Source organism: Phyllostomus discolor, chromosome 6 (genome assembly GCF_004126475.2).
Source record: "Phyllostomus discolor isolate MPI-MPIP mPhyDis1 chromosome 6, mPhyDis1.pri.v3, whole genome shotgun sequence".
NCBI lineage: Eukaryota > Metazoa > Chordata > Mammalia > Chiroptera > Phyllostomidae > Phyllostomus > Phyllostomus discolor.
The window spans coordinates 143,492,824-143,507,027 of NC_040908.2; positions in this window are offsets into that span (position 1 = coordinate 143,492,824).

The following is a 14,204-nucleotide window of genomic DNA, read 5'->3' on the forward strand; positions in this document are numbered from 1 at the left end:
ATTTCTTAATAAGGACAGAAAAATGAGAAAAAGGCCATAAAATGTGCATTAAAAATTCAGGCAGCTGAGTTCAGATGTACTGGAGCACTCCTATGAAAATGGTGGGGATTGTGCCTCAGGATTTCCCCACCAAGGGACTAAACCCTTAACCATTGACCCCCATCTCCTGCTGGTTGAAGGCTGCTCCTGGAGTTGTTAACTCTTCCACTCTTCCAAGTTGTACCCATCTCCAACTGAGCAAATGTCCCTGCTGCCAGTGAAAAGTCCCCAGGCAGAGAAGCAGAGAGACCCAGGTGTGTAAACTGGGAAACTGTCCACAGCAGCTTCAGGTGAACACAGAGGTGAAACTTGAGAATATGGGTTGGTGCATTAACAGCACCTACGACACCCACTCTGCTCTGCCACCCCCATCTTGCAACACAAGCTGTGTTCTGGAAACGCCTCACTACTCCCCGTTTCGTGCACTTCCACCCCTGCGAGAACGTGTTCATTTCATGCCTTTAGCTAGAAAGTCCTGTACTCCCACCTCTTTCTCACACAGCTCCTGAAGCCCAACTACAATAGTGCCTTGGGACAACACACAAGAGAGAACAAGTTGTTTTTCCCTGAGTTCACAGATCATTGGTTTATGATTCTATTTTAGAATATAGACACATAAACTAATAAGCATTACATAAAATTTTATTGTTGCCCTACCATATTTATTAAGCTGAATGATCTTAGCTTTAGTAATATGTTTGAGCCTCAGTTTTTATGTCTGAAAAGTGAGAAAAAATACATTCCCCATATGTGAGAAAAGTCCAATGAGACTGCATGCCTAAAATGCCCAACACAATGTCTAGCCCTTATAGATGATCCAAATCCTTTAATTCCCATCACTCTAACCTTCTTCCATGATCTCATGTTTGTATCTCAAACACCTAGCACAATCCCAGCATATAGTAAGCTCTCACACAGTAAGAATGGCTCAGTAGCACTAAATGATCCCATGGAATTCCTGCAACTGTGTTATAGTCAAGGATCATGGATCTTCAAAAAAAATTAATTAAAATTATAGGAAAATAAATGTTTTGTATAGAGCAGCAATTTTCAACTATTTTCATCTCATGGCACACATAAACTAATTACTAAAATTCTGTGGCACACCAGAAAATATACTTTTTGCTGATCTGACAAAAAAAATAGGTTTAATTTTGATTCATTCACACCAAATGGTAATTGCTATGTTAACTGTTGTTATTTTTTTTTTTAATTTGACAATCTAAGGGAAAAGAGGTCAGTGCCCCAGACTAATTTAGTCAAGTATTGCATGTTTTAAAAATTCTTCTGGCATACTGGTAGAAAACCACTGCTATAGTAGAGAAAAATAAAAAAGCAGTATGTCTGTAACATTTTTGTCCCTACCATTATTTCAGAATATAAAGTGGAAACTCCTCTATGGAGTAGTTCAATTAACTGTAGAAATGATACGCAACTGGATTCCACGAGTTCTGAAATAACCTAACCTGTGGTGAACGGTTTAAAACAATTTTTTTCCTTCTAAAATCCATAGTTTTAAATGCTCACTTCCTCCTTCTGAGAAGCAATTTCAAGTACAGTATGAGCTAACCAAAATGGCATACATTTATAATAATTCAATATAAATATATTAAATAGCTCAGATTGAGTTTCTTTTGCCTGGAGAGTAAGATGAGTTGATAAAAAAAAAACTAAGATTTCAGCAAAAATTTTTTGTTAGAAATAAGATATGACTCAAAATCCTTAAAACATCTTAGAGGAAAGCAACCAGAGTGCTCCAGGAAGGATTCAGGAGTCCCTTTACTTTAAAAATGGGACACCAGCGTTTTTAAATCCTGGCAACCTGACACCACACCTAGAATTGGATTGTGTGGTCCCTGCTGCCCTCACTTCCTAGGCGGAGGTTCCTTGCAGCAACCTGGGAGCAATTTGTTTTTGTGCAGAGTATAAACTGGGTCTTAGGTGGCCTCAGCCCTTGCTGAGAGAAAGAGTGAATGACAATTAATTAAGAAAATCATCCTTGGCCTTTATTTCTTTGCATGCTTAGGAAGAGGATTAGAGGATGATCTCTAAGGTACTCTCAATTCTATCATTTTACATACATATCTATGTCAAGTAGACGTACCAAGTGGAAAAGGACAGAGTCCTTTCTGTCTCTCTGGGTGCTTCTTCCTGTCATGGGAGAGAGAGGGAGGCAGGGATGGATTTCAGTCTCTACAGAGGAAGATTTATTCATGGATATAGAGGAAAAGGTGCTTATCTATTGAATTAAATCAGAGTAAAACCAAGGTAAATGATAAATGGAAGTCTGTATACAGGACCAAGAATAAACTGACTTCACCCAAGAATTCCGTGTTTACTTATCTAAATGAGTCCTGAAGGGTTAGGAATGCACAGCTGCAGACTGTTTGTGGGAACAGGTTTCTAACTGCAGCCCCTTGGGTCAATTCTGATTCTGTACCTGTCAGCTGGACTGCCTTCAGCAAGTTACTTGAACTATTTATGTCTAGTTTCTCCTACTATAAAATAAGAACAAAAATAATGTTCTCTAAGAGGGTTCTTGTGCATATTCAACAAGTTAACACCAGTAAAACATTTAGAACGGTGCCCATTATGTGATGAGTCCTTAATAATTAGTGGCTGTTATTATTTGTCCTCTGATATCACTCAATTCCCATAAAGCACCAGGCAAATAAATTACCAATTTTTCAAAATGTATAGATCAATGAGATCAGACCTAGCAGGAAAAATGCACTTTAGACAGAGTCCACTACTTATAAATTATTATTATTATTAATCTTGATGATGATGATGATGATGATAATGATGACCATTCATGTATGGCCTGTCTTGTCTTATAGGAACTGTATGAGGAACTTCATGTTTTCATTATTGCATCCTACCAATAAACTTACAAAACAAACTATCATTATATAAATTGAAAACCTGAGGTTCAGATATGCTAGCAAAATGCGTTATGGTTACAAAGTTAGAATATTGAAAAACCACAGCTCAAAATTATGCCCAGAAGCTCTGGAGCTCATTCTTTTTCCATTTTTAACATATGGAACATTATGTCCATGAGATTAAAGTTTAACTGGATAGGCTTCAAGAAAAAGCAATACAGAGATTTTTTTTAGGTAGAAAAATTACTAGATAGGTTAAAGATGAAAATTAAACCTCAAAAAAAAAACCTCACTGAGAATGACTAAGAATATAAATATATCCCAACTTTCCCATTTTAAGAAAAAAAAAAACTGATCTAGAAGCATTTACCCAGGGACTCCTGCGATTGTGAATGATCACCACAGTTGGAAGAGGCTTGAGAAATACCACTGGATTAACAGCACATACAACATGGGGAACAAAAAGGTGGAATGAAAATAGAGACAGAAGATCCCTCGGGAAACCAAGGAAAGAGAGTGGTAAAGGGACATACCTGGAAGCCAGAGGTCCCTGAAGCCTTCCCAAGTTAGCCTATACAGAGAAGCCAATGACACGTGACACTGGCTGGAGTTAGGGCTGTTGCAATAGAAATCTTGAGACTTACCACATTTGGAACATGTATTTTCCAAATGAGTATGCTACAGTTCCATCAGTTATCTGTTACTATGTAACAAATTCCCCAAAATCCAAATCACAAAGTAACAACCATTTATTTGCTCAAGATTCTACAGTTTGGGCTGGGTTCAGCTGGGCAGTGTTTGGCCTCCCCAGGAGTCCCTCATGAAGCTGCAATCACCCTGCAGCTCAGCTGCAGCTGGATGGTCCTCTGGGGCCTCAGCCACATAGCTGTTGCTTATCTAGGGCTGCCAGCCAGAGAACCTTGGTAAACCATCAGGGGTGTCCAACCTTTTGGTGTCTCTGGGCCAGACTGGAAGAAGACAAGTCATCTTGGGCCACGCATGAAAAACAAAAACACTAATGAAAACTACCAAGCAAAAAAAGGTTTTACATAAATTTACAGTTTTGTGTTGGGCCACATTCATAGCCATCCCGGGCTGCATGCAGCCTGTGGGCCATGGGTTGAACACCCCTGCATCTACATGGTCTCCAGCAGGATAACCTAGGCTTCAAACATAAGGATAAAGCATTCTAAAGGGTGAGCCTGAACATTCCAGCACCTAATAGGTTATGAGATGGTACAGGAGTAACATTTGTATTCCATTATGACCCAAAGAACTCCATTTTAGAGTCCCAGCTGACTCCTAGCTTTCAATTAAATTCTGTCATTGAAACCTAACTACATTCTTAAAGGAAAGAATGTATGATGATAACATCCTCTCTTAACATTATATTCTGCAAAATAGTTGTTTTGTCAGTTAAATTGTAACTAGAATATTTGCACAAGCATTATTTTACAGGCCTTTCAGGTAGTGCATTGACTATGGAAAACATCTTGTGACAACCACAGGATCAGTCACTGCCAGGTTACGATCGTGGGACAACTGACCTCCTCATTCCCAAGCCCTACTCCCACCCCAAGGCCCCTACATAAGCCATCCACAAAAACCCCTCAGGGAGCTCAACTTTTCTTTTCTGGTCCACTCCCTTGTACACAAGCTCTTTTCAATAAACTCTATCTGCTTGATCTGGTTCTGAGTTCAGTGCTCATTTCTCTGGCATTGAGACTCAAGGGCATGGCATGTAATATTGTTTGTGTCATGTGTGCTGCTGTCCCACTGACCAAAAACAAGCCATAGGATCAAGCCCAGAGTCAATTTAGGAAGGGACTATCCAAGGGCATGTTTATTGGTGGGTGTAGTTAATTGGGTATTATTGATGTAATAATCTACTATAATGACCAACAGAATAAACAGAAATCTATCTAACTATCTTTCTACCTATCTCTCTTCTATCTATTTACTTCTCTTCCAATGCCTCCCAACCTAAGATAAATCAGATCATACCTTTAGTCACAGGATTTCACATTCGTTTTATTCACCAGCAAATATAAGGTTAAGTATAGACTATTACTCGCACTGCTATCAGTATGGAAAAGGAAATTGCATTATTCAGTGGTCTCTTCAATCCTAGATATGGTGCTCACTCACTTGGCAATGGGAGGGTGCCTGAAGGCTACAACCCAGAAACCATGGCTACTGCCCCTATGAACTGCAGGCTATGTGTTCCAACCAAATAATGGCTTCCTTTGTCTTCTGTGAGATATGAGGGCCACAGTGCTCTCTAATTAATGTACAGTAAAATAGCCAAGGGACAAACAAGAAATATTTCTAAACAAACATACTTTAAGCAATGACTAACAAGTATCAAAATCATAGAGTATTTATTGGGAGAGGTAAATTTATACTGAATACCTTGCTTAGTAAGACACTGGTTAGAATTTTTAGTGCCATCTGCTCTTGTGAGAATAAAAAATTATTACCAAGTAATGCTAGAGTCTCAAGCTTAAGGAAATAATGACTACAAAAGAGAAAATTAGTCTGGGTGGGTAAAATGTGGGAACAAGATGCTCTTTGCTCCTCTACAAAACCCTAAAGACCAAAGAGCTCTCGCAACTACTTCTCTTCTCTGGATCGAGGTTAGTCAAATAGTGAGGGACGTGGGGTGATCTAGATTCAGTCAGTAAATAGAACAATGGATTTTTCCCCATGGGAAGGGACAGTGTGCTCTGGTTTGGGAAGCAGTGTACACTGGTAGCAGGAGGGAGAGCATGTGATAGATGTGATTCGTTCCCACCAGAGACTCGTGCTCCCTTCCATTGGAAAGGGCTGGTAGATTAGACAATCCATTTTTCAACCCGCTCTGCTTCACTGTAGGGCAACGTGGCTGAGGACTGGTTGTTCAATGCCAGTGGAGGTAATGTGTACGACTTCTAGACCTGGCCAATAAAAAAATGCCACATGATTCTTTTCACATTCTATGATATAATGATGCCATAACTCCATCAGTTTAGGACCCTGAATGATTACATAGAAAAAACAAAAAAAAAACAAAACAACAACAAAAACAAAACACCAACCTATCCTCCTCAAACACTGCCCCCATTGGGGTTTATATGAGGAAAAAATGTTTGATTGTGTTAAACGGCTGCAATGTTTTGTTTCAGCAGATGGCATTACCTTAACAAATACGTGGGGATGTCAGGAATGTGAGCCTCCCTGGAATTCTGATGTCAGGTGAATTAGATTGAGATGACAAATGGAAGAGCTGGGAAGAATGAATGCACAGTGACAGGGATCAAAACCAAAAGCAGGATTTCCGGAGCCAGACAAATCTGGATTTGAATTTAAGATTCACAACTTATGAATAAGTGGAGTGACTATCATAGAGGAACATTCTTTATTTAATTCTTACTAATTGCCAGGCAGTGTTATAAGCACTGGGGATATGATAGCAAATGGAATACAAAATTGCCTATCATTTTGATGTTTATATTCTTGTCAGGGAGATGGATAATACACAGGCAAAGAAAAGTACAATACAATGTCAGATAGCAATAGGCTCTATGAAAAATAATGAAGAACAAGGAGACAGAAGGGCAGGGTGCACTACATTAGATAGAATCATACTCAGAGAGGGCTTGTCTAAGTAGGTGACATTTGATTAGAAATGTGCATGAAATAAGAGAGTGAGCTTAGTCACTCTTGAGAAAATAGAGTTTCGGGCATAGGGAAGAGTAAATACAAAGACCCTGAAACCCAGGAGAGGTAGCTAAGGTGGTTGCAGCATCATCCTGATCCACCAAGTTTGCAGATTCAATACTCAGCCACAGAACACACAAGAAGCAACCAATGCATGCTTGTACCTCTCTCTCTCTCTCATCAATAATAAAAAATAAAATGAAATGAGATAAAGACCTTGAAAATGACAGGTGCTTAGCATATCAAAAAACAGCAAGGAGACCATTACTACTGGAATCAAATATGTAAGAGAAAAAGTAATAGGAAATGAGATTAACAAGTCCTGCAATGATCAGACCATGTATTACTTTGCCTTAGTTCAGGTCTCCTGGAAGCAGAACTGAAAATAAGAATTTGTGTGAAATTGGTTTATTAAGAGAGTCCTCTCAAGAGAATGATAACAATTAAACAGTATAAGATAAGAGGAAACAATATAAAACAAAGCAAGAATGTGAGCTCTGCTTTGGCTAGAGACTATAGCTTTAGTCCAGTGCCACAGGGAGCTCTGGAGAATGAAGAGCCCTACAGAGTCAGTTCCCCTTTGCAGCAAGAGGAATGCCTTTTGTTTCCGCATGTCATCAGTCATTGCCAAAAGACTGCTTCCTACATTAGGTAGCTCCTCCTGTGTAACCAAGTGCAATGCTCAAAAGAAATGGGCAGCTCCGAGCCATCAGCAGCCACTATCAGGTAGGTCCATTGGTCTGGTAAAAGATATCTGGGTGAAACACTAAAAGCATCCACCACATTTCACCTTTAGTATCACTCTATCCACATGAACTTCAGTCCATCCAGATAATATTTGTCTGGGATTCGGCATGGTCACAACTTCATGAAAGAGGATTAGTGCTGCCACTGTTGGTCCTGTGGCTGTAACTGATACCCATCACACCCTCCTTCACTACCCATTCTAGGTTCCCCGTGAGCTCATCTAGCATTTCCACTGGACTGCTGGCTAGCCTGGCAGAATGGCTTTCATCTATGTGGGTTCTAAGTGTTCATCAGAACTTGGTTGTTACACCTGAAGATCTAGTTAAAACTATGCATAAGACTAACAAGAAATGCCTTAATACATGAACCAATTGCCAAAAATATGCAGCAATAACTCTTTCTCCTTGTGATGATCAAAGTTGGTCACCCCTGCCCATAACCTTATTCTTTGCCTGTTAACCTACAAGCACAGAGGATCCCAAGAAACCTGGTAGCAGTTGTAGCTTTAAATTTAGTGGAACTCTTACTGGATCTCCTGGAAGAAGTATCCTTCCTTCCTGGGACCTAGGATCTCCACAGCAGGGATCAGAATCTTTTTTCAGTAAAGAGTCAAACAGTAAATATTTTAGGCTCTTAAGGCCTCATACATATTATTCTGTCTCTGTCAGTATTCCTTTTTTTATACATAACCTTTTAAAAATGTAAAATCTATTCTCAGCTCATCAGACTATGAAAACAGAGATTTGGTCCATTGCCCTGGTTTGCCAACCCCCTGCTCTAGACCCACCAAGCCTAAAGTTGTGGGGACAGGAAATAGAAATTATACCTTGATGGGTCACTGGGAGTGACCAAGAGCCCAGCCACCTCTACTTCTATCCCTCAGTTCTTTAATCCATATATTCTTCCCTCTAGAAACACATAAATAACACCCTGATGAAAAGGAGCATCTGGCTTTGGCTCTGTACATAGCTTGTGACTTTGCCAGCATATTTACTTCATTCATAATCCAGTGTATAAACCCTGGGATGCCTGCGGTGATCAGGGACAGATGCTGGCAGATGTCAACTGGCCAAGTCATTTTGTCCACTTGATTACTTAGTGCCTCTTTTGCAGTAACTGTTCTCTGGTGGCATTCAAATGCAATACAAAGGATGTCATATTTTTATTTTGTTCTTAGAATTTGATCATGTAAAATAGCCCTGGCTTCCCCTGAGTTATCAGGTTTCTCCATTCCTATTGTTACATATTTAGAGAAAGATGAGAGGATGAAGACCAGATGAGAACCCCAACTCACCAAATGCCATGTTGTATTGTCACTCTTGTGTCTTTTCCTTACCCTCTACCTGCCCCTCCTTTAGTTCCCCTCTACCCACAGTGTTATCAGATAAAATACAGGATGCCCAGTTAAGTCTGAATTTTAGATGAGCGAATAATTTTAGTATGTGTATGCTCCAGCTAATACTTGTGACACATATCTATAAAATATTACTTGTTCAGCTGAAATTCTAATTTAACTAGCCATTCTGTGTTTTCATTTACTAAATCTGGCAAACCTGTGCATCTAAATACCACTGCTGCTGCTGCTGCCCTCTTTCATGCCCCGATACACCTTGCTTTTATTGCACTTCTCCAGCCATATTTCAAACTTTCTTAACCACTTGTGGTTTCCTAAACACACTTTCATATCCCTCTTCCTTTTACTGCTCTTGATACTTCCTCAGCTTACAGACCCCACATACTCCTACATAGAAGAAATCCAATTCACCCATAAAAGCCCAGCTCAAATGTCTGGGAAACCTTCCCCAGGCCTCCCTGTCAAATTCAATTGCTTTTTCACCTTTGCCCTCATAGCAATATTTACCTGTAGGGTAATATGTATTTCATTCAGCCTTATATTTTCATTAATTATTTGTATACCTCTCTCTTTGATTGAATTTTCAAGCTCCCCACCTTTTTTTTTCTATTAGCTCGTTAAAACCAAGCAAGCATAGTATCTTGAATATAAATGATAAAAAATGTTTTCCTGTTTCAATTGGATTAGACCACTGCCTGTCAATTTAATCCGGCCACAGTCTTACCACGGAACACTGTTCTACTGATAATGGCTAGGATCAATTTAAAAATGACAGTCCCTTCCATTTTGCTTTGCCCTGGGAGACAACTTTAGATATCACCTAAAACCCATGCACATGAGAAAGACCAATGTGAAATGGGTTTTTAAAATGTGATAAAAAACCTTACAACATGATATAAAATCTCAACATTTAAAAGCACAACCATTAATAAAATAAAATGGTTTGAAAAACACACAATGAAGGGAATGATTATTTCATAGTCACCTGCAAAACTCATCACACCTCATTTTAGAAACAGTGTTACCGAGAAAAAAATCCTGGGTCTGTTCTCTCCATGATCAAACCAGCGTGTCCCTGCTACATGGACTTCAATCATGCTTCGTTTTTAATTGGTCATATTAGATACCCCTCCCAATTCTAAGGAGCACTGCTGAAAAAATTTTAACCCAATAATAGCAAGTCAGAAGCAGTATTAAACTAGGAAATCAACACACCTGGACAGGTTATGAAAAAACACTGGTCTTCAAATACAAAGGTGTGGGGCAGAGTCCCAGCTCTACTACGTTCTCACTCAATAACTGTGGGCAACTTAACTAATGTCCATGAACTTCAGTTCCTTCATGAAAGTTCATCAGCCCTTCTGGGGAGCAAATACCATGACCTTTAGTAAAAATAGTACATGAAAGACATTTTTTAAAAAAGAAATAGTTGTATTTAGAGCTTAAATTAGTCTACTGCAAAAAAAAAAAAAATCAACGTCATCAATCTCAGCTCCTTGGCCCTACTAATACTATTTTTGTTAACTGTGGTCATTACCAAAATCTTCACAATCAAATAATTTGGTGGGGAGAAATGTTTTTTTTTTTTTTCCAGCATGTGTCCATGAGGCAGTTAGACACCTGTTACAATTGCGTTACTTGTGGGCTACATAGCCTCACTCTTTCTTGATTTTGAGAAAGTGAGGTATGCCAATCTACATTTCCATTAGCAACAACTTGGAGCTGGGACATTGGTATCAGCCCTGGAGAGAGGAGCACAGTGCCTTTGCTTCCAACAACTTCCTGGAGTTTCCCACTCAGGCGAGACAGTTAAGCTTCCTTAAAGATAAAGTGAATGAGTTTTGTTGATAGCAAATGACAGACTCCAGTGCTGGTGGCATAGGGAGAAAGAAAAATGATTCGTTGTTCTTCTCTCTAGTAGTGGTAACAGAGAACGGGGAGGAGCTGGAAAGGGGAGGAGGTAAGAGAGAGGGAGAGAAAGGAGAGAGAACATAGAGGATGTCATTATTTTTCCTCCTGGCTGAGAAGAGTTTCTCACAACTCTAATCAACAGAATGCTGTTTTCACACAGAATCTTGTGGAACAATAAATGCATCCAATCACTCAAATTCAAAATTGGTCACCTCTTTGCTATAAAACTGCTTTGAGGGTTGGAAAAAGACAGGTGGGGAATAGATTTTTGTGGCAGAGAGTTCGCTGTAGGACTAGACCTACATCCACTACTATGTTCTTTTATTTTCTAAGTATATGTTATTGATTATGCTATTACAGTTGTCCCATTTTTCCACTTTATTCCCTTCCACTCTGCACCCCCCTCCCACCAGCATTTCCCCCCACACTTTAGTTCATGTCCATGGGTTGTTCATGTAAGTTCTGTGGCTTACCCACTTCCTACACTATTCTTAACCTCCCCCTGTCTATTTTCTTTAAAATATATATATATATATATATATATTTTATTGATTATGCTATTACAGTTGTCCCATTTCCACCCTTTCCCTCTCCTCTGCCCTGCACACTTTCTCCTACCCACATTCCTCTGCTTTAGTTCATGTCCATAGGTCATACATATAAGTTCTTTGGCTTCTACATTTCCTATACTATTCTTACCCTCCCCCTTTCTATTTTCTACCTACCAATTATGCTACTTATTCTCTGTACCTTTTCCCCCCTCTCTCCCCCTCCAACTCCCCTGTTGATAACCCTCCAGGTAATCCCTGTGGTTCTGTTCCTGTTATAGTTGTTTGCTTAGTTTACTTTTGTTTTTGTCTTAAGTGGGGTTGTTAATAACTGTGAATTTGCTATCATTTTACTGTTCATATTTTTATCTTCTTTTTCTTAGATAAATCCTTTTAACATTTCATATAATAAGAGCTTGGTGATGATGAACTTCTTTAACTTAACTTTATCTGAGAAGCACTTTATCTGCCCTTCCATTCTAAATGAAAGCTTTGCTGAATAGAGTAATCTTGGATGGAGGTCCTTGCCTTTCATGACTTCAAATACTTCTTTGCAGCCCTTTCTTGCCTGTAATTCTCTTTTGAGAAATCAGCTGACAGTCTGATGGGAACTCCTTTGTAGGTAACTATCTCCTTTTCTCTTGCTGCTTCTAAGATTCACTCCTTATGTTTAATCTTGGCTAATGTAATTATGATGTGCTTTGGGGTGTTCCTCCTTGGGTCCAACTTCTTTGGGAGTTTCTGAGCTTCCTGGACTTCCTGGAAGTCTATTTCCTTTGCCAGATTGGGGAATTTCTCATTCATTATTTGTCCAAATAAGTTTTCCATTTCTTGCTCTTCCTCTTCTCCTTCTGGTACCCCTAAAATTCAGATGTTGGAACATTTAAAAATGTCCTGGAGGTTCCTATGCCTCTCCTCATTTTTTTAAATTCTTGTTTCTTCATTCTTTTCTGGTTGAATACTTCTGTCTTCCTCTGGACCACACTATTCATTTGAGTCCCAGCTTCCTCCCCATTACTATTATTTCCCTGTGTATTTTCCTTTATTTCACTTAGCATAGCCTTCATTTTTTTCATCTAATTTGCAACCAAACTCAACCAGTTCTGTGAGCATCCTGATTATCAGTGTTTTGAACTGTACATGTAATAGGTTGGCTATTTCTTTGTCACTTAGTTGTATTTTTTCTGGAGCTTTGATCTGTTCTTTCATTTGGACTATTTTTTTTTTTAATATCTCAGTGTGCCTGTTACGTAATAAGGGGCTGAGCCTTAGGTGTTCACCAGAGCTGGGTAACCCATGTCGCTGCGTTGTGATGCTATATGTGGGGAAGGGGTCTGAGAGGGAACAATGGCACTTGATCTTCTCTCTGACAGATTTCAGTCACTTCCCCAGCTACCCACAATCAAATCGGGCCTGTCTGGTGCTGATTCTCAGGTGGGTGGGCTTGTGTATGTTCTAGGACCCTGTGGGTCTCTCCAGCGAACTCTCCTGTGAGGCTAGGAGTTTGTCCCATTGCCTCCTCAACCCCCACAGGTGTTTTCAATCGGTGGTTTGAAGCTTTATTTCCCTGCATTGGAGCCCTGGGTTGCACAGTCCATTTTGCTCCCCAGTTGTTCCTCCTAGTTTATCCACACGCAAATGTGGGACAGTTCCTCCAACAGCCACCACCTCACTGGGTCTGCCAGCTGCCACCTTGCCCGTCCTGGTCCTCCAGACTCCAACTTGCTGCATCCTCTCTGCCTGGCTGCCTGTCTCTGCCCCTCTTACTGGTCTGGATGAAAGTGTCTTCTTTAACTCCTTGGTTGTCGGACTTCCATACAGTTCGATTTTCTGGCAGTTCTAGTTGTTTTTTGTTTTTTAAATTATTGTTGTCCTTCTTTTGGTTGTGTGAAGAGGCACAGAGTGTCTACCTACACCTTCATCTTGGCCAGAAGTCCCACTATTATGTTCTTTTAGAAATTCTGATGATCTACAGTAAGTACCTTTGTACAAATTTGATCTAGCCCCACTCCAGCCCCAGAGCCAGCTATGGTGACTTATATGGCCTGCAGCCTCAATAAATGTTTTGTACAAATGAACAAAGAAGAAATAAACAAGCAGCTAGCTTATGTGGCTTAGTGGATTGAGCACTGGTGTGCAAGTTGAAACATCATTGGTTGGATTCCTAGTCAGGGCACATGCCTGGGCTGAAGGCCAGATCCCCAGTTGGGGGCATATGAGAGCCAACCGATCAATGTAGCTCTCCCTCTCTTTCTTACCCCTTTCCCTTCTCTCTAAGAGTAAATAAGTAAAATTTTAAGAAATTAAAATAAAAGCTGGCAGTTACTAAATTAAAAAAAAGAAATAAATAAGCATCACACAAGAGTGAAAAATATCAAAGACATATAATGAAAGGATAAAGGTCAGCACCATTTGCTATTGAGGTACCATTTGCTTAGAGGTCTGTGATTTACTCTTCTGAGCTTGTTCTCAGGACTGGAAATTACTGGAAAGCAAGAACAGAATGTGACTAACTGCTCCCTGCAGCCACAGGCTGCAACACTGGAACAAACTGCAGCCCAACAGCACCAAGGGCCACCCCCCACCCTTTTTTAATCCAATTATAATCCATTAAAAACTCAAAGCCTCACCCCTCAAGGCTGATGTATCTCTCCATACCATTCCCCTCTCCTTTCTTTGAGAGTGAATAAAGACTTTATTCTCTACACTTTCTTCTCTTTGTGAACTCTTTCACAGCCTGCATGAGAAAGTTTCACTGACCATCCTAACATACTCCTCCCTGGAGGGGACATCTCCCACAGGGAAACATCTGGTGTTTCAAATACTGGCCATGTCCTTGGGACATATCTCTCCACCTAATAAGCTTACCCTGGTTTAAAGTGCAATCCAACCACTAATTGGTCATAAAAATGGTGTCTTTTTATTCTATTCATTCCTAGATGGTCTATACAAATGGAGGAATAATTTCCACATGGTTATAAAAACAATATTCTAAAACAAAAATTAACTGGCTTTGAAATA